Source organism: Lissotriton vulgaris, chromosome 7 (assembly GCF_964263255.1).
Source record: "Lissotriton vulgaris chromosome 7, aLisVul1.2, whole genome shotgun sequence".
Lineage (NCBI taxonomy): Eukaryota > Metazoa > Chordata > Amphibia > Caudata > Salamandridae > Lissotriton > Lissotriton vulgaris.
Genome location: NC_141695.1, coordinates 121,454,478 through 121,476,148, shown reverse-complemented (window position 1 = coordinate 121,476,148; position 21,671 = coordinate 121,454,478).

Genomic DNA, 21,671 nt, shown 5'->3' with positions numbered 1-21,671 from the left:
AAATCTTGACTGACCAGCTTTTACCCTATGTCCCCTCTGTGGGACAACATCTGGTGGCGGTTCCTAGAGTCAGGAGGGTTCGTGCTGGTGGTCGTTCTTTTCGGAATAGATCAGCCATTCTCTGGAATTCTTTGCCCGCCCATATTCGAGGGTTTACTAACTACCTCGAATTTAGGAAATCTCCAAAAACCTTTCTCTTCCCCATTCCGTAGGTCCTGGGCCTTTTATGTTTTGTCACCTCACTGCTGGTTAGCGCCAGGACGCCTCTTTGCTGTGGCAGCTGTTGCGCTGAATAAACCTGTTAACATAACATAACATGGCCTCCCATTCTACAGCCCCAGCTGCCTGCCAATCCTCCACTTCTCAACAAAAGGCTCAAACATATGCAGCCTTTTATCACACGCACTGGGCACACAAGACACTCCAGTCCACCGTCAGGGCTCTACTCTCACCACATGCAACGGTCTGTGCATGCTGTACAGAGTGCAGGAACTGGCATCAGCAGTAGGCGGATCAGCGAGGGGCTGCCTGCTTTGGATCGCCTGTAAGATGACCCACCTGAAAACGTCATACGTGTGTTGTATGAAATAAACCTGCAACGGTTCTTTCCCATAAATATGTCTCCAGAGTTTCATTGGGGAGGAATTGTGTATATGCAAGCGGGCGGGAGTGAATGGAGGTGTGGGCACTATAGCATCAGCAGTAGAATCTTTTTACAAGCGGCTGTCACATCTCACTTGAAGCGGGCAACACCATCTAAAGAAATCTCACACACTGGTGACCTCTGCAGAACTCAGCGCCACCACCCAACTGCTCACTCTTCTGTGGAGGGGCTCACTCTCCTGCCTCAGAGCCAGGATCACCTCGCCTGCTTCCTGCTACCAATTTCCAGCGCAATGCCCTACACCATGAATGCGGATCATCACGAGAAGGTGGAGGCTGTGCCGCGGCAATGCCTAATGCCAGCTCATGCCATTGGGGGTACGTCCAACCCACTACCCTCCTTCAGCGAGCTCAGTGATGACGCTACCGTCGCGTCGCGCTGGCGCACCAGGGCAACTCACCTCAACAACTATTTAAAGGCTACTAAGGAGACAGACAATGAGATGAAACACTCCCCCATGTTATACAATACAGGGGAGGAGATGTTCAATCTGTTTTACAAAACTGGCTCTAACGATGATTATGACGGAGCCACCACAGCCCAAAATGCGTATTTTGACCCAATGAATCCCGATTTTCTGCAAATTAAAATCGAGGCAAGCTCGACAGCGCGAGGGCAAATCCATCGACCTGTTTTATACCTGCCTGCATGAATGGCCATTACATGCAGGGAAGATGACCCCCAGGAACAGGTGCGCTCCGAGAACATACCAGGCTGCTGGACGGCTATGCTCAGACGACACATCCTTCGCCGGCCTAACATGCCTCTTGACAAAATCCTCATGCTCGCCTTCTCTCATGAACTTTCTAATGACCATCGAACTCACCTTTCAAAAACTTTTAGTCACACCGGTGCCTGTCCCTCAGCACATCAAATTGGAAACAGTTGCAACCCTCACAAGAGGATCTTCTGCCGGCCCACCCCCACATCTGCCACAGGAAAGAAAACCCCAAAAGATCAGTGTTAATAGTGCAGACTCTCTCCTCACCCTCTCCAAGAATGTCCGGACAGGAAGCTGCTTGCCCGCTCCCCTTGGACTTGGCACACTAATCCACCAAGGGACAAGAGTGGACACACAAGACCTCACACCTACTCTGTATAGCGCACCACCCATGCCTGGCTCCAGATTCGGTGATGTTGAGGGGTAGAATGATGACAATTTCCTTTTATCTTTCGCCCTGATGGTGTGCTGCTGATGCGACAAATCCGCTCCACCTGCCAAGTCACCATTGTCAACATGCCAGCCACTTTGCTCATCTGCACAGGTGCATCTGTAAGCGTCACCAGCCTACAACACTTCCATACCCTGGTCCCAGGTTGCGGCCCAGCCTCCAGCACACAACTGCAGATATCTTCATGTACTGGAGGACGATCCCCATCCCATTGGCTGGTGTTTTCACCTGTGTCGCTTCACATGGTTCCCACACTTTGCAGGAGAAGCTCTTCATCATCTCCACAGACTCTAAACCTCTTCTCAGCTGCAACACAACCAAATAGCTTCATTTGATCCACTTCACTGCAGCCCTGAACAACAACACAGGGGATGTGGATAGGCTTCTCCTCAACTTCCCACGCCTATTCAATAGTCTAGGCTGCCTGAATGCCCCATGATTTCACTTCAAATTGAACTCTCAGTCCGCCCAGTAGCACTCTGGCCCCGCAGAATCCCTTTCCATCTCCATCCATCAGTGGAGGCAAAGCTACAAAAACTGGAGGATGCAGGAGTCATTGAAAAAGTCTCTGGACCGAACCGTTGGTTATCCTTTACAGTAGTTGCCAACAAACCCATGCAGCTGGGATGCATCCGAATCTGCATAGAAATGCACCTCTCCAAAACAGCAATTAAAATAAAATGATACGTATACTTCACTATCAACGACCTTGTCGCTGACATCAATGGCTCGACCTAGTTCTCAAAACTAGACTTGAACTCTGGCCACCACCAACTCGAAATCCATGAGGATAGCAGATATATTAGGGCTTTCTTTCTCCACGCAGGTAGGCCTTCACTGCTGCATCTGGCTCAACTCTGGAATATCATCAGCAGTGGAGGTCTTAAAAAATTCAATCTGAGAAGTCCTGACAGACCTTGAAGGAGTCAGCAACATCAGTGATGACATCCTCATACATGTGTCCACCCTTGACAGTCATTGCCCTCGTCTGCAAGCCTGCCTCCCGAGCATTGAGTTTGCTGGCCTCACCCTCAACCATGCAAAATGCCAGTTCTTCCAGAAAGAAATGGTGTTCTTTGATTATAGCTTTTCCAAGGTCAAGGTCAAGGTCAACCCAACAAAATGCATTGACATAAGAGATGCAGCAACCCCCTCCTCCTCCACAGAGGTCTTCTATGCCTTGCAACCTACTACAGGAGGTTCATCCCCAACTTGGCAACACTAGCAGGCCTGATAAGACACCTCATCAAAGCTTCAAAACCATGGGCATGAGGTCTGGTGGAAGAAGGCGCCTTCAAAGCGATGAAGAAAGCATTTCTCCAATATACCACAAAGGCCTATTTTGACCCTGAGAATGAGTCAGAGTTAGTGGTTGATGCCAGCCCCATTGTTCTGGGAGCTGAACTGATGCAACATGCAAAAGACGACCACTGGATCCCTGTCGCATATGCCGGCAGAGCTCTCAAGGACACTGAATAATGCTATGCCCACATCGTGAAAGAGGCCCTTGCCATCAAGTAAGGCTGTCACCACTTCCACCTCTACTTATATGGTCGCCATTTTTGGGTTATCATGGACCACAAGCTGCTGAACTCTCTGTTTGCCAGCACTGGGCAAGTCTGCCATCCAGGTTTGAGAAATGGGCCCTGCGGCCCTTAAGTACCAACTGACCATAGGATAGAGATCGGGCTGTGGCAATCTGGCCGATTACCTTTCCAGACATCCACGATGGGTGACTAGTGGCTCACCCAGCCTCTCACTTGCAGTGAATATGCTCACTCGGTGGCAAAATCTGCCTGCCCTAGCACTGTCTAACTCCATGACACTGGTAACACAACTGCATCAGACCCAGCCATCCAAAAACGTGGGGAGGCACCACCTCTGGCAGGTAAAAGAACTCTCTCCGGGACATGGAGAAGCATGACGACATTGCCAAACAAGACCTGGTTGCCCTCTGGAAAGTCCACCACAAACTCAGCATCACACCTCCAAGGATTCTCCTGCGCGGTCACCAGACAGTCATCCTTCACTCGCTGCTGGCGATGATGCTGGCTTTCGCTCACACTGGCCACCAAGGTTCCATGAAAACGAAGGCTTGGCTAAGACAGAAGGTTTGGTTCCCTGCCTATGATGATGAGGTCGACAACATGGTCGCACAATACTACTGGTAGCAAACTACCGGACAAACTCCAGTTGGGAACCGACAGCCTGAGTGATGGACCGTGGTGCGACAGCGGCGTGGGCTTTGGAAGCTTGCTGGACAGCCGGCATGTGCTAGTTATTTCTGATGCATACTCCAAATTCCCAGCTGTAGAGATAATGCAGACAATGTCAATTGATCACACCAGGAAATGTCTTGACAATATCTTTGCACCATTTGTTGTCCCTCACATTCTCAAGTGGACCCTGGTCAGAGTCTGGATTTCAAGCAACATCTACAGTCCCTGGCTATTGAACACAGGAACATCACGTCCCGGTGGGCCAAAGCCAATGGAGAGGAGAAAACACTGATGTTCACACTCAACAAGCCCATAAGCACCATGTGTGCACAGCAAGTTGACATTGAGGAAGCGATCCACAAAACATTTGGGGTGTACAGACGCACACCCCACAGTGCCCGCCAACTTCATAGTTGGGTGTGCTGTCCGGTACAACATACCCCATGTGACCCATCATTGCCACGCAACAGAGAGAGAGCGAGGAGTAACGCCAATGCCAGCCAAGTGCGCAAGGCCAAAATCAATGGGCATCGGTGTAGCAGACTGTATCCTACTGCGAGGACGGCACCCCAGTGGAAAGTTTTGACTTCCATTTGAAGCTCGCCCACTTCAATTAGTTGCCAGAAAGGGCACAATGGGGACAGCTAGAAATAGCTCAGACTGCATCATGACAAATGTGCCATTTCACCAAATGGCATCAGTCAACTGCATAAAGCCCATACCAGTGAGCCACATACCCCACAAAGATGAACATAGAAGAGGATCAACACCTAGAAGCCGGTCACCCTGGGAAAATCACTTCATCTCCCCGTGCCTAACAAAAATGAATGTGTCCTTGTGCAAAGTGCTCTGACACCCGATACATTCGGGTCAAGATCGCACTATATAAAACTCTGTAAAAAAACTAAAAAATGTACCAATTCAGCGACAGTGGAGTCATAAAGATTGAATAAAATGGGGATGAGGGAGGATCCCTGCACCAAGAGAGCCAGAACGCCTCCGCTCTGAAATTACAGCAGCTGCCTTTTTGAGTCCTATTAGTCAGAAAGGAACCCAAGAGATCCAGAGCAGGGTCCCTCAGCCCTGCTTGATGTCATCTTTGAACCAAGTGGTTTGGGGACATCGTATCAAATGCCACTGACAGATCCAGCATTACCAAGATAGCTGCGCCTCCTAGATCTACTTGGCAACGAATGGAATCTGCAGCCGCAACCAGCGCCGACTCAGTGCTGTGACCACTTTAGAACCCATTGTGTGAAGGATCCGGGAGGTCCTGGACAGGAATAAACTCAGCTAACTCCTGGTTGACATATTTTTCAAAAATTTGTGCTGGCGCAGTAAGAAGAGAGATTGGGCGATGGTTTTTGAGATCCCCGGGATTCCTATTAGGTTTCTTCTGTAGGGGGATACCCACTACCTCTTTCCAACATTGGGGATACTCTCCAGTTATAAGTATCTGATTGAAGACTTTCCCCAGGAAGGTTACACTGTGATCCAGGCGAGTTGTAAAACTCTGGTAGGACAGGGGTCATCAGGTGAGCCTGATTTTATGCTCATGAAAAAACAAAATTCTTGCAAAAGGGAGCAGGATTTTGCAGTGCATTGTGGGAATGTTTGTAAATCTGCCTGGCGGTCTTCTGTGTCATGGTGCAAATGTGGCCTGGCGCTCAAGGTTTCTGGGTGCAAAGCTGCACAGAAGAAATATGACTGGGTGATGGTGTAAATGTCAGCATACAGTAAGGATTACTGAGCGATGATGTAAAATCTGTTCATGTATTAAGAATAAGGAGCAGTGAGAGGTAGGGGAAGGCTTCACATGCACAATGGTGGTACATGTAGACTTATGTAGGGCATTCTTAGTATTCTCTTGCATAATGCGTGCACTGGCATAGCAGTGGTACCTATGAGCATATTGTAGGCATACCTAGAACAATGGTGCCATGCCTTGGTATACTGTTTTCCACTAGAATAATTTAGATATTTTTAATATAAAGTTTGGACATTTTTGGCAATACGGTGCCCAGCGCTTGTGTAATACTTTCCTGTCATCTTTATTACACCATTACTGCTACTGTCTGGTGTAACTAGCCTGCAACCATCCATATATTGACTCATTCATCCGTTCATGCATTTGCCATTCATCCAGCCATCCATTGATGTACTGCAGAATTCGACTGACCATCTTTATATGCACTCACACACATTGTATAATTATCCATGTACCCGGGCACGTATTTATTCATCCATGCACTCACTCGTTCATCCAATAATTGATTCAATTCACATTAATCCACTAATCCATCCTCACAACCACACACAACTTGGCCAACTTTTGCTCGTGATTACTTTGGACAAGTTCATGTAATCTTATATTATTATACCCTTATTTTTCACTATGTTTTCATCTATGGTAATGATTGTTATTGATTTATTGTACTGTTTGCAAATACTAGCTGTTCTTTGCAATTGTTGTGGTTATTTCCTTAATAAAAATCATTTAACACAATCCACTAATCCATCCTCACAACCACACACAACTTTGCCAATAAAGAGTCATTTTGATATAAAACAGCCAGATCTGTTGGCTGTGCTAATGTTTGTTTAATACTGTAAATGCAGCAGCCAAGAATTGAAAATATTCCAGCTAACTAGTCGACTTGCTGTTCCTCCTACTGACACAGGACCTCAGTCATGAGGCCTGGAAGGGCCTTCATAGGTAGGCCAGTAAGGAGTGTGTGCATAGATAAAATGTTCAGTGTCCTGTAAACTACAGCAAAAAATACCATGTGGTAAGGACGGAGAAATCATGAAAAACTGAGCAAATCAAAAACCATCAATGACCAACTCTATCCACAAAGGATTTCTCTTTTTGGACAATAGCATGCTTCATCATCGGGGTCCTCCTGACTCCGGGCTCCAGCCCTGCATTGCACCAGGGTGCCCCCCGCATTGCAGGGGGGCTGCCTTGATGTTAACTTATGGGAGCACTGTGCAACTACAGTCATGCTGCAGCCACTTCTAACCTCCTCATTACCTGGGATAAAGGCAGCAGCCACCCTCAGCTTGGGGGAACCCTGGCCTGCAGAGCTGGGGTCTGTTGATGAACAGCACAGTAACAGCACGGAGAGCCTCCAGTCGGGATCTCAAGCAGTGTCTCAGGTTAAATTACAGAATCTTTAGAAGACTCCGGATGTGAGTAAACATTCTTTTACATACTAGAACACCGTTGTATCAGCATTCTAAGGGGCTTGAAATTCACTGAAGACCGTTAGTCACCCACAAAAATCCTTTTCACGTTTGGTTTGGTCTGGGCACTCGTTACTCTCTCGCGCACATTTGCAATTTCCGTTTCTTTCACTCTGACCTCAACACACTTCATTTTAACATCAGTAGTAGACACTTCAAAGTTTGCAAATCCTATTTAAACATATGTTCAACCTCGGACAGCTAACCATTGTGTATCAATATTTTGAATGGCACCTCATTTGTTTTTGTAGTGTCCTCCTGCAAGACGCACATCTGCAACTACACAAGAAATTGCTTTCAAGTTATAACCCCTGAAGAAGGGTTTATTTAAACCCGAAATGCATTGGGCTTTTTATTTTTTGAAGTTTCAATCGAATAAGATGTACTATGGTGAGCACTTAATGTGATTGCAACATTGATAGGTAAGCTGTGCTAATGTTTGTTTTTGTTTATCAAACCGAAAATGATAAAAAGGTTACTGAATGCAATTTAATTGATTGCTTTGATTATAATTTTGTTAGCAGTTTCTAATAAAATTTTATGCATTGTATACATAAATTAATCGCATAAAGATTGCCTAAAAGTTGGAAACCTTAGGGCCAAAGGCAGAAGCGCCTTGCAGACCTGGGTGTCTCCAGGCCTCAACAGAGCATGATTAAGTTTGGGCGTTAGGGCAAGACGCCAAGCTGGGCACATCTCCAACTGTTGATTACAAATTTCTTGAAAATATTTACACAATTCAAAACTTTAGTGTTAAGACAGGTGTGCAGGCTTACAGAGCCTCCAGTAAACCCACAAATGGTCACATTCACTCAATAAAACACATACAGTGCAGACCAGAAAAATCTACAGGGCTGTGCGGCCCAGCATTTCGATGCCATGCATAGGACTGCTGTCCCAGCAGCACACACCTTAGCATGTCCCTACAGCTGAGGTCGCCTCTGTTGCAGGACATGCCAGGGCCTGTGGGTCACGTGATCAAACCCATGCGGGGGTTGGCACGCGCCTTGAGGCTTCTGCGGTTATTTACATATAGGCAGCCAGAGTCTTTCACAATAATACGTTTTGCAAGGTTCATGCGGACTTCATTGCTATTTACAAGTAAACATATCTCCGAAGTCTACGCCGTGCCTTTGGGTATAACATCGCGCAATGATTAAACCCAGCTCATGAACGACAAGATTGCTTTAAGAAGCCATGGACTCCTAATGATGTTATTATTTACATTTCAGAGTAATCAGTTTGATGAGTCAGAGATGCTTTAAAAATGTGTGACATGAAATATGGGATTTGGCATCATGTTCACATGAACGCCCTGAAGCAGACCTCTGACTGCTTGAGAGTGAAATGGAAGAAACAGGTAGAGCAAAGATTATCACACGCATAATTGTGGAGAAAATGTAGATGTTATTTCACCTTAAGTCACATGCGGCTCTTTCACAGTTATAGGAATATTTGAGTTTAGAGCTCAAAGGGAAAAGATTTTGAAATAAAAGGCTGGTTATCTTGGTTAGCACATATAAAACGAGGCCTCTGTGATTTTTTCATTGTACTCGCAAAACCAAATCAGGAAAATTCTGCAAACTTTACTGCCTGAAATAATTATTTTAATGTGCTGGAATTTTGCATGATTAGAAAATGTCAAACAGAGCAGAAAATGTCTTGCAAGAGAAAAGTGACCTCAAGCCAGTTTCTTTGATGGTACCGTGAGTGGAGTCTGAATGCAAGGTATAGCCTCACGTTCAATCTCCAAGTTAGACACAGCATATTTTTATTTCGATACATTTCCTATACCTTCAATTACATCGTGCATCATTTTGCACAGACCTATCTATAACGCCTACCCAATAGAGAGCAACTGTTATGGATCACAGCCATATACATGTCTCAATAGCAGCCTTTAGCAATTCAAGTTACTTGTGTGTATTCTTTGATAAACAGACAACATAACAATAATGCATTCAAGCAATTCTGGGAGGTTTATTTTGGATAACTGGAGTTTGACACCCTTATTTTGGCAGGGTATGCCCAGATGTAGGTCCCGGGATGGTTGTTTCCAGTCCAGGGAGGACCTGGCCTGGTAGATCGGGCTGGACTGTTCCCACGAGGCGCAGGGTCAAGACTGATTTGCATATGGCTGGGGCATGGTGAGCAGAAGAATGATGAATTTAACCCAGATCTCTTGACTGGGGGTGAATGTTTGATTTGCTCTGCATTCTGTCCATCATCTTAGTGTCTTTTGCTTTCTCGCCCTAAGTGTGCTGGGTATGACCAGACGTGGGTCCCGCGCTCATTGTGCCACTGGATTCGAGCCAGCCTGGCTGATGAGGGGTGATGCCCCGTAACTAGTCCCCGGATGCTTGTTTCTGGTCCAAGGAGGACCTGGCTTGGCAGTTCGGGCTGGACTGTTCCCATGAGGCACAGGGTCAAGACTGATTTGCATATGGCTAGGTCTAAACTGGGATGTTGTGGTGAGCAAAAGAAAGATGGATTTACCCAGATCTCTTGACTGGGGGTGAATGTTTGATTTGCTCTGCATTTCGCCCATCATCTGTGTGTCTTTTGTTATTCTTATATAGCATCCATACAACACAAAGACCTAACTTCTTGCACATCCCACTAGCCACCAGACACACTCCAACTAACATGCTCATTCTCATTAATGCTCCCTCTACTGTACTTTGTGCTTCAGACATTATATACCTCATCATCTATAGAAAGCTTCACCATCTTCATCACACGAACATGGTTAAACCACACACCCTGACACATCGTAGACATCATTGTTCTCACAGGCTATTGCATCCATCATGCAAACTGTGCACATAAGAAGGGAGAAGACCACAGGTCTTGTTTTTCCTGCACCGTAAGCAAGAATGTAAGACTCAACTCCATAGAGCGTCTCACGTGCCATTTCCCACATTCGCAACCTCAGTAAGCCACATGCCAGCTCTCCTAAAGGCCTCCAGGACTTCATCAACAAATGTTCAGATCTCCTCACTACTTCATCCATCTGACACACCCACACCATCCTCCTGGGTGAGGTCAACATCACAAACAACACAAACTTGAAAAAAACAAGTGACACCTCCTCAATCACATCAACACATTCAAAATGTCAGAGAATGTCAACCAACCAATATATTCCAAAATGCATATCCTCAACCTTGTCTTCTCAACATTGCCAATTATGCAGAGCAAACCACCAATACCCCATGGCTGGACTGATATCCTTACCATCTCTTTATCCCTGCTCAATGGCCAAACAACAAACCAAAGACAACCCAAAAGAGAACACCAAACTTTCAAATCTTTCAAAGACTTCTCCACAACCTAAAACTTGAACTCATCTCTTGCCCTGCCAGCTCCACATTAGATGGCATCACCCTTATAAACGTCAACACTCTTCTAGAAATCCATGGAAACAACCACACTCAAATTAAAACACACATGTGAAGCCAAAACCTTTAGGAAAAACAGAATGTTCATGGAATGTCCCTCCATGCGACACACAGACAACTCACCACATCCTCCAGTGCAAAGTACTATACTAGCACCACCAATGAAGGTACTAATAGAAGCAGAACGATTTTCATTACAATCAAGCAGTGCATCAACCAACTACCTGGCCCACCTACCCACACTCTATGAACAAGTGCAATTCCATCATAATTTTCTCCAGTGAAAAAAATACAGATCTGATAGCTTATTGGCAACACCAAGCCTGCTTTTACTCTCCACCCCCCCCCCCACCCCCTGCTTGTAGAAACGCACAATGATTATCCTTCAAAGTACTATCTCTCACAGATCTTTTGGACACACTCAAAATCTCTCTCCAGAGAAGCTCTCTCATACCTACTCACCATTGTCATTACCTTCTTCATTCAAGGCATCTTCTCGGAAGCTCTCAAGAGAGGCCAGATCCTCCCACCTCTAAAGAAACATACATTAGGCCAAGATGACCTTGCCAACTACTTGCCCATCAGCCAACTACCTTTCATCAGCACAATTATCGAAGTGTACATCCAAATTCCAGATCACATTAGAGTCAACCCTCTAATGCACAACTAACAATCAGAGTTAAGATAATGCTGCAGCACAGAGGCAGATAACTTATATCTTGAGTTAATTCCTTCTTGGCCACAGGTGGAGATGACTCCTGATATTTATGGGCCTCTCTGCTGCTTTTGACACAGTCAACATCATACACTTATACACACTGTAGGAGAGTAGGATCTGCTTCTTATAGTAACCCCCACTTTTTGCTGATGTTTCACTGTTTTTCGACTTTAGTCTGGCTGGGGCCCTGCAAACCGGCACCCCAGCCTAGCTGCTTCCTCTCTAAATTGATTCCCAGTACTTTAGGAGCACTCCAACTTGGAGTCTAGGGTACCCTTAAAAGTCTGTAGTATATGGTATACTATACATCCAGGGCATAGGTACCCCATAGGCCTACCAGGGGGCTGAAGCATGTATTGTGCCATCCCTGGGAAGCCTTTCGAAATGACACCACAGGTCTGCTACTGCAGCCTGGGTAAGATGGTGCATGCACCCTTACTGAGATATAGGTTCACCAAATCTCCCTATATCACTGCACATGTAAACCTATCAGTCACCCCTATGACAGGCCTTAACAATCCTGAAGGCAGGGTGCTGGGTTTCATGTGAGAGGGTACCCATGCATGAGCAGAGCCCCTCTGCAGCTTTCGGAACCTTGATTCCAGGGCTGTTTGTGATGCAGCCAAACCATATACTCTTAAGTGCATTACAACCTCGCAGTAAATGGTAGCTTTGGGATGGCTGCATGGAAACATGTCGTGTTTGGTATCAAACACTTTGGAATCATACCCCCACACCAGTAACTGGTGGGGGGTATGATCCTAACCTTCTAGAGGGAGAGACATGACAGCACTGGTATGCCAGGTACCAGCTAACAGAGCCCTGGCATCACAAAATTGCTGCTGCCAGCCACAGACACGAGTCTCGCCTTCTGCTGCTGGATGAAACTCCGGCAGGGGAGGCCTGGACAATAGGTTTCCTGTCACAGGGAGGTGTAACTATCTCCCAGACAGGCTTTAGTGTATTGGGCCTGGGTGGGTGCACTCCAAGAGTGCTTTGAAGTCTGCACTGGGGGCCCATTTGGTGTCCCTGTGCATAGGCCAGTTCAAACCGGTTGCAGGGGCTACCAGCCCCTGCTCTGGCGCGAAACTGGACAAAGAAAATGGGTGTAGCCACCCCTCTTTCCTGACCCTCCCATAGGTGGGTCACTAGAGTCCCACCCCTTCCTTGGGTATAAGATAGGAAATCCTGGCTACAGGACTGTAGATTTACCTGGAAGAAACTTTGATACAGAATCCTGGAACTTCAACAATCTACAAAGCGCTAGATGACTGAAGAATCTACCTTGGAGTAAAGGAGTTACTCCCCTGCAAGGCAGGCGCCTAAGACGTATCTGACTGGTTTGCATCTCCAAAGCTCCCGCTGAACTCTGAAGAATTTTGCAACACAGGAGGTGGGTTTCCGTGGTCTCTGAGGTCGATCTGGGCACTCAGCAATTCTGAGGCCCGTATCCCTCGTGGAAGACCCGAACCCCTGGACACCGTGACGATTTGCAGAAGCATCAGCTTTGAGGTGACCTCTGAAGCTGAGCTATGGGTTACTTGTAGCCCACACCCCAAGCAGCATTTGCACCGAATATTGCCAGCCTACACTCCACAAGTGTTCTGTGAGCTGGCCCTTTGTGTTTTCTTTCGAGGTCCCTTACCGATCCCTAGTCCGTCGACTGGTGGGTCCCTGTGAAGGCAACATAAACACTGATTGGGCTTACCTGGTTGCTCCAGATATGCCCTGACTCTGCATCGCTTGGGGAGTCCCCCGGACATTGCTGGTCCGCACGGAAGCATCTTTTCTCATCCTGCATGGGTTGCTATTGCCAAGGCTTGTTGAGTTCAATCCGAGCACCGATGCTGCAGCACTCAACATACTTTGTGGGGCAGCTCGAATCCAGCTCCTGGTCCTCCTGGCTGCAGAGTCAAGCTTCACCTCTTCATTCATGAAACACCCGACATCAATGGACATTCGTCTATCGTGCCCCTGGTAACTGGGAAGTGACCCAGACTCTGTCCCCTCTGCTTTCAGGTTCTTCACATCTTTGATACAGTCTTGGATCACACTGGACACTTTTCTTCTCCACGGCAACAGCACTTTGCAGCAGATCGCCATTGAAATCAATGACGATTCCAGACACCATTTGACACCTATGCACCCAGCTTCCCTGGGTGAGGTAACTCGAGTACTACCATGCTCCCGAAGGTGTTGGCCCTAGAACCCCTTAAGTCTAAAGGGGTTTGCTCAATGTCCTCTCCTAAGCGTCCTTTAACTTTAAAATTCCAACCGCGACTTTCCCCATAGTAGCTAAAGGAGCTCGCAGCCGTGTTCTCACACTGCACCCATCCCCTGTGGGTCCCTTGTGTCACTACCTTGGGTGGTTCCTTGGGGTCCCGGAGATTCTACAGGCTCTAGGCCTTGTGTCTAGTCAAGTTGTGGTTCTTATACCACTTTGTTAATATATGGTTTGGTCCGCCCCTGGGGCCCATTGTATATTGTGCTATTTGCTGTCGTTTTAGAACTGTGTTATTGTGTATCTTAGACTCTAATCTCATATATATATATATACCTTGTGTGGTTCTCCTTTCATTTAGTGATTCAAGAGGTTATATTCTGGTAAACCAAGCTGCTTTACACTCCTTCAAGACTTAGCCTGAAGGCTGCTCTCCATAGCTACCACTAGGATAACTTTCAATAAAGGTTGTCTATAACTAGTGGACGGTACAAAAGGGGGTGGAGATGGACGGAGCATCTGAATCAATCAAACACTCACACCCAGTCAAAAGATCTGGGTTTAATCCATCACCGTTCTTTAGCCCACTCTGCCACCCCAGTTCAGACATGGCTATATGCAAATCAGTCTGACCCTGTGCCTCATGGGAACAGTCCAGCCCGAACTACCAAGCCATGTCTTCCCTGGACCAGAAACAAGCTTCCGAGGACCGGTTTCTGGCATTCCGGCCGTCTTCAGCCCGGCTTGCTTGAATCCAGTGGCAAAGTGAGCAAGGGACTCATGTCTGAGCATACCCTGCCACACCTATGGCGGCCAAAAGCGGTACAAAAGGGGGTGGTGATGGACGGAGTATCTGAATCAATCAAACATTCACACCCAGTCAAAAGATCTGGGTTTAATCCATCACCGTTCTTTAGCCCACTCTGCCACCCAAGTTCAGACATGGCTATATGCAAATCAGTCTGACCCTGTGCCTCATGGGAACAGTCCAGCCCGAACTGCCAAGCCATGTCTTCCCTGGACCAGAAACAAGCTTCCGAGGACCGGTTTCTGGCATTCCAGCCGTCTTCATCCCGGCTTGCTTGAATCCAGTGGCAAAGTGAGCAAGGGACTCACGTCTGAGCATACCCTGCCACACTTATGGCGGCCAAAAGCGGTACAAAAGGGGGTGGTGATGGACGGAGCATCTGAATCAATCAAACAGTCACACCCAGTCAAAAGATCTGGGTTTAATCCATCACCGTTCTTTAGCCCACTCTGCCACCCCAGTTCAGACATGGCTATATACAAATCAGTCTGACCCTGTGCCTCATGGGAACAGTCCAGCCCGAACTGCCAAGCCATGTCTTCCCTGGACCGGAAACAAGCTTCCGAGGACCGGTTTCTGGCATTCCAGCCGTCTTCAGCCCGGCTTGCTTGAATCCAGTGGAAAAGTGAGCAAGGGACTCACGTCTGAGCATACCCTGCCACACTTATGGCGGCCAAAAGCGGTACAACAGGGGGTGGTGATGGATGGAGCATCTGAATCAATCAAACACTCACACCCAGTCAAAAGATCTGGGTTTAATCCATTACCGTTCTTTAGCCCACTCTGCCACCCCAGTTCAGACATGGCTATATGCAAATCAGTTTGACCCTGTGCCTCATGGGAACAGTCCAGCCCGAACTGCCAAGCCATGTCTTCCCTGGATCGGAAACAAGCTTCCGAGGACCGGTTTCTGGCATTCCAGCCGTCTTCAGCCCGGCTTGCTTGAATCCAGTGGCAAAGTGAGCAAGGGACTCACGTCTGAGCATACCCTGCCACACTTATGGCGGCCAAAAGCGGTACAAAAGGGGGTGGTGATGGACGGAGCATCTGAATCAATCAAACACTCACACCCAGTCAAAAGATCTGGGTTTAATCCATCACCGTTCTTTAGCCCACTCTGCCACCCCAGTTCAGACATGGCTATATGCAAATCAGTCTGACCCTGTGCCTCATGGGAACAGTCCAGCCCGAACTGCCAAGCCATGTCTTCCCTGGACCGGAAACAAGTTTCAGAGGACCGGTTTCTGGCATTCCAGCCATCTTCAGCCTGGCTTGCTTGAATCCAGTGGCAAAGTGAGCAAGGGACTCACGTCTGAGCATACCCTGCCACACTTATGGCGGCCAAAAGCGCTACAAAAGGGGGTGGTGATGGACGGAGCATCTGAATCAATCAAACACTCACACCCAGTCAAAAGATCTGGGTTTAATCCATCACCGTTCTTTATCCCACTCTGCCACCCCAGTTCAGACATGGCTATATGCAAATCAGTCTGACCCTGTGCCTCATGGGAACAATCCAGCCCGAACTGCCAAGCCATGTCTTCCCTGGACCAGAAACAAGCTTCCGAGGACCGGTTTCTGGCATTCCAGCCGTCTTCAGCCCGGCTTGCTTGAATCCAGTGGCAAAGTGAGCAAGGGACTCACGTCTGAGCATACCCTGCCACACTTGTGGCGGCCAAAAGCGGTACAAAAGGGAGTGGTGATGAACGGAGCATCTGAATCAATCAAACACTCACACCCAGTCAAAAGATCTGGGTTTAATCCATCACCGTTCTTTAGCCCACTCTGCCACCCCAGTTTAGACATGGCTATATGCAAATCAGTCTGACCCTGTGCCTCATGGGAACAGTCCAGCCCGAACTGCCAAGCCATGTCTTCCCTGGACCGGAAACAAGCTTCCGAGGACCGGTTTCTGGCATTCCAGCCGTCTTCAGCCCGGCTTGCTTGAATCCAGTGGCAAAGTGAGCAAGGGACTCACGTCTGAGCATACCCTGCCACATTTATGGCAGCCAAAAGCGGTACAAAAGGGGGTGGTGATGAACGGAGCATCTGAATCAATCAAGCACTCACACCCAGTCAAAAGATCTGGGTTTAATCCATCACCGTTCTTTAGCCCACTCTACCACCCCAAGTCATACATGGCTATATGCAAATCAGTCTGACCCTGTGCCTCATGGGAACAGTCCAGCCCGAACTGCCAAGCCATGTCTTCCCTGGAACGGAAACAAGCTTCCGAGGACCTGTTTCTGGCACTCCAGCCGTCTTCAGCCCGGCTTGCTTGAATCCAGTGGCAAAGTGAGCAAGAGACTCACGTCTGAGCATACCCTGCAATACACTTATGGCGGCCAAAAGCGGTACAAAAGGGGGTGGTGATGGACGGAGCATCTGAATCAATCAAACACTCACACCCAGTCAAAAGATTTGGGTTTAATCCATCACCGTTCTTTTAGCCCACTCTGCCACCCCAGTTCAGACATGGCTATATGCAAATCAGTCTGACCCTGTGCCTCATGGGAACAGTCCAGCCCGAACTGCCAAGCCATGTCTTCCCTGGACCAGAAACAAGCTTCCGAGGACCGGTTTCTGGCATTCCAGCCGTCTTCAGCAGCTTGCTTGAATCCAGTGGCAAAGAGAGCAAGGGAATCTAGTCTGAGCATACCCTGCCACACTTATGGCGGCCAAAAGCGGTACAAAAGGGGGTGGTGATGGACAGAGCATCTGAATCAATCAAACACTCACACCCAGTCAAAAGATCTGGGTTTAATCCTTCACCGTTCTTTAGCCCACTCTGCCACCCCAGTACAGACATAGCTATATGCAAATCAGTCTGACCCTGTGCCTCATGGGAACAGTCCAGCCCGAACTGCCAAGCCATGTCTTCCCTGGACTGTAAACAAGCTTCTGAGGACCGGTTTCTGGCATTCCAGCCGTCTTCAGCCGGCTTGCTTGAATCCGGTCCAGGGAAGACATGGCTTGGCAGTTCGGGCTGGACTGTTCCCATGAGGCACAGGGTCAGACTGATTTGCACGTAGCCATGTCTGAACTGGGGTGGCAGAGTGGGCTAAATAACGGTGATGGATTAAACCCAGACCTTTTGACTGGGTGTGAGTGTTTGATTGATTCAGATGCTCCGTCCATCTCCACCCCCCTTTTGTACCGTATAACTAGTGGACAGCATATGCCAGGCCAACTTCTCACACACACCCTAAAGATTTGAATGCCATTCGTTGACAACATTCTTTAATGCTACTCCACTTCCTTTCCAAATGACGCCGGTTCATTCACATGGCCTTCATCAGGTCCTAGAAGATCCCCATCAGCAGCGGTGTCTCGTAGGATTCTAAACAGCACCCAGTCATCTTCACTCTCTGCATGAAGTCCATTGTGGCTGTCCTGACTTATAACAGCATCAGGATTCACAAATATGCCTACAATATACAACTGTAGTTGAAAGTCTCCCCTATCCAGACCTCCAAACCATTAAACACTGCCAGCACCTATCCAGTTCTGAAGGTTCAGCATCTATCTGAAGCTCAAAAGCACCAAGACAGAAGTCATATTATTTGATGAGAGCAACAAGCAGCAATAGCACAACCCTGACTTAATTAAATCAGTTGTGATGGCTACAAACCCCAACTATCACCCAATGCCAAGTGGGTTCATACCCAACACCAAGATAACCCTCAGGAAACATACTGCCAAGAAAAAAAAAGGCTGGGTTACTACCAGTTCTTTCAACAGAAGAAAGTGAGACCGTTCCTTTCAGAAAGCAACTTCAGAACAGCTTTTCAAGTCCTCATACACTTCCATCTGGATGGTGCTTATGCCAAACTCAATGGCCTCCCAGACTCCCCACCAGGCCCCCTTCAGGGTCTTCCAGAACCTGAAGAAATATTGGCTCCTCTTGCTCACTCCACTTTTTTTTTAACTTGTTGCACCATTTATAGAACCATTACAATCTGCACCCCCGCCTATTTGACTATCAAAGTCACCATCTCTCGTGGTTCTCAGGACACCCGCAGCAGGACACCATCAGACTGGAGACTTAACAACAAATTTATAACAAGGCAGTGGGCATTTTCCATCTATGCGACGAGCATCTCAAACAGCATCCCTGTTCCCATCAGGACTGTCCCAATGCTGCTCCAATTTAGGAAAGAATTGAAGACAGACCACTTTGAAGAAAACCACATCACAATGCATTAGAAGGCGAGGAACCAGCTACCTCTCCAAGCACTTTTTGAGTCTCCTTGCCTTTGATCCAGCACAGAACTCGACTGCCTTTGGCTAGGTTTGAGCTAAACAAATATCAAATACATACCTTGTCAAAGAGAATCCCAAAACATTTATTTCTGGGACACTGTTACATGTTAACGATGAAGGCAGGACGCCACGTTGTATTTGAAGCACTGTTTAGACAGCAGCGCTTCACATGCAACATGTAAGAAATTGGGTTACTGGTTGACTGAGGTGTGAGCCCAGGCCAAGCAGCAACCACAATCCTAGTCCGGGTAAGGCACAAGCAAACCCCGAATTAATATGTGCTCAACTCCCTGGTAGCTTGGCACACAGCAGTCAGGCTTAACTTAGAGGCAATTTGTAAAGTATTTGTACTTCAAATGGTAAAACTGTCAAAAAACCCCACACAAAAAGATCCCACACCAGGTTAGAAACAAAGCGTAATTTAATAAATTAAACAAGATCAAAACAACAAAAATTCAATCAGTAGAACCGGAGTTATAATTTTTAAAAGAAAAACGCCAACCATAGCTATCTGGACGCACTGGACCAGGTCAAATTCAAAAGTTCACATAACCACGATGTAGCATCGGTCATTACAGTGCACGATTAATCCTGCTGAAGATTTACCTTGCGTTTTGTGCAAGAATCCCTTTTGAGTTGGAGGGGGTCCCAGCGAGCAAGGAGAGTGTCGTGGGTGGTGGTTGATGTGGTGCGAAGAGCAGGCTGGACGTCGTAGTAGCAGCCCTTCACAATCAATTGGTGCTGTGCGAAGAGACGGATGGTGCTGGCTCGCTGTAAATTTCAGGGCAGATGCGCAGTTCCGGTGTGAACAAACCCGTTTGCGGTCTTGAAGGGCCCAAAAGTTTGATTTCTCCGGCCCGTGAGCCCCATCAAGGGCCCAAGACCTGAGAGGCACCACTTGGGGGTTAGGAACTCAATGCAGCCGGGTCCAGGAGCTGATTGGAGAGCCTTTTATGTCCCTGAAGCCCAGATTAGGAGGCCAGCAGACTAGCCCATTGAGTCACTCTGAGTTCCTGGGTTTAGAATGAAGTTGCAGGTCCAGTTCTTTTTCCCAAGACAAGAGGGCAGCAGGCAGGCAGTCAGCACAGCAGGGCAGCAGTTCCATTAGAGCAGCAGTTCAGCAGTATAGCAGTCTTTGTAGAAGCCCAGCAGTCCTTCTACCAGGCACAGTTCCAGAAGTGTACTGAAGAGTTGGTGTCTGAGGTCCTTCTTTAATACACTGGTGTCCTAGTTCAGGAAGGTGGGAGAAGCTTCTAGACAGTGGCTTTGAAGTGCATGGAATTTTCTGCCTCCCTAGAACTGGCTCCAAGATGGCTGAAGTGTCAATGCAGGGTTGTTAGGCCCTTTTGTGTGAAAGCCGAACACAGGCTATTCAGTTGTAAGTGGGGCTGTACTTAGCACCGCCCCCCATCCTGCCAGTGGATGATTCAGGCAGTCACACCTAATCCACTTATTGTGTGAAAGTCTGGGATGAATTCACAAGGTCTAACTGTCTGCTACACCCAGTCATGTGACCCAAGATAGACTACAGGCGCTAAAGGGGCAAGGAGAGGAAAATGTCAGTTTGCTAAAAGTGCCACTTTCAGAATTGCAATTTAAAATCGGACATTGCCATATGTTAGGATTTTAAACTGTGATTCCAGAGACACCAAACATCAATTTTTAAATATCGACCTACCTTAATATCGAGTTTTTAATATCGTAGGGACAGAATATCGAAGTCAAGAATATTGTTGACCAGAATTTTGACCCCAAGGTAAGTAATATCGTTTTTTTAAATATCAAAGTAAGTATTATCGAAGTAAGTAATATCGTAAGCAAAAATATTGTTGTCAATAATATAAAAAAAAATTAGTATGTATTTTATATGTATGTTAAACTTTTTTTAATGTATTGTCATACATTTTTAAATAAATGTTTAGAAATTAGTAATTTTGTTAAAGTAAATTTTGCGTTTTAGTAGAGCGGGTTTTTTAGGGGAATGGGGTGGGAAGTAATTTAATTATAATTGTTATTAATTGGTTACATTATAATTATAGTAATTATAATTAATGTATTATTGCTTTTTATTTATTGGTATTGTTAATTAATTTATTGTTAATTACTTATTACTTGGTAATAACTTTTTATTAATTGTTTAATTTATAATTGGAATAATTATAATTAGTTACTACTTTTTGTTTATTGTTATAGTTAATTCCTTTATTGTTAATTAATTATTAATTGGTAACTCATTTTTATTAAGTGATTAATTGATAATTAAATAATTATGTGATTTTTTTATGTGTAGTGGGTTGTGGGTTTATAGAGGAAAAGGGTGGGAAGTAATTAAATTAAAATAATACATTAACTTGTTTTTATTTATTGTTATTGATTATTAATTGATTGTTGATTACTTATTGATTGGTAATTACTTTTTATTAATTGGTTAATTTATAAATATATTAAATATAATTTATTATTAAGTGTTATTAATTGATTAATTGATAATTAAATTAATTGTGTTTTTTATGTGTAGTGTGTTGTGTGTTAAAGGGGTAATAGTGTGGGAAGTAATTTAATGTTATTTAAGTAAATATTAATTTAAATGTATTAAATGTATACATGTATAGGGGTATTTTAATTTAACCCCTATGCTATCCTACATTTTCCACACTTTTACACTCACTGGAGTTGGAATAGTATTTGTAACCCCTACGCTATTCAACGCTTTCCCTACTGTTGCACTCTCTGGAGTGGGAATAGTCATTTTTACCCGTGTGCTATCCAACGCTTTCCCTACTGTTGCACTCACTGGAGTGGGAATAGTAATATTTACCACTACGCTATCCAATGCTTTCCCTACTGTTGCACTCTCTGGAGTGGGAATAGTAATTTTTACTCCTACACTATCCAGCGCTTTCCCTACTGTTGCACTCACTGGAGTGGGAATAGTAATTTTTACCCCTACGCTATCTTG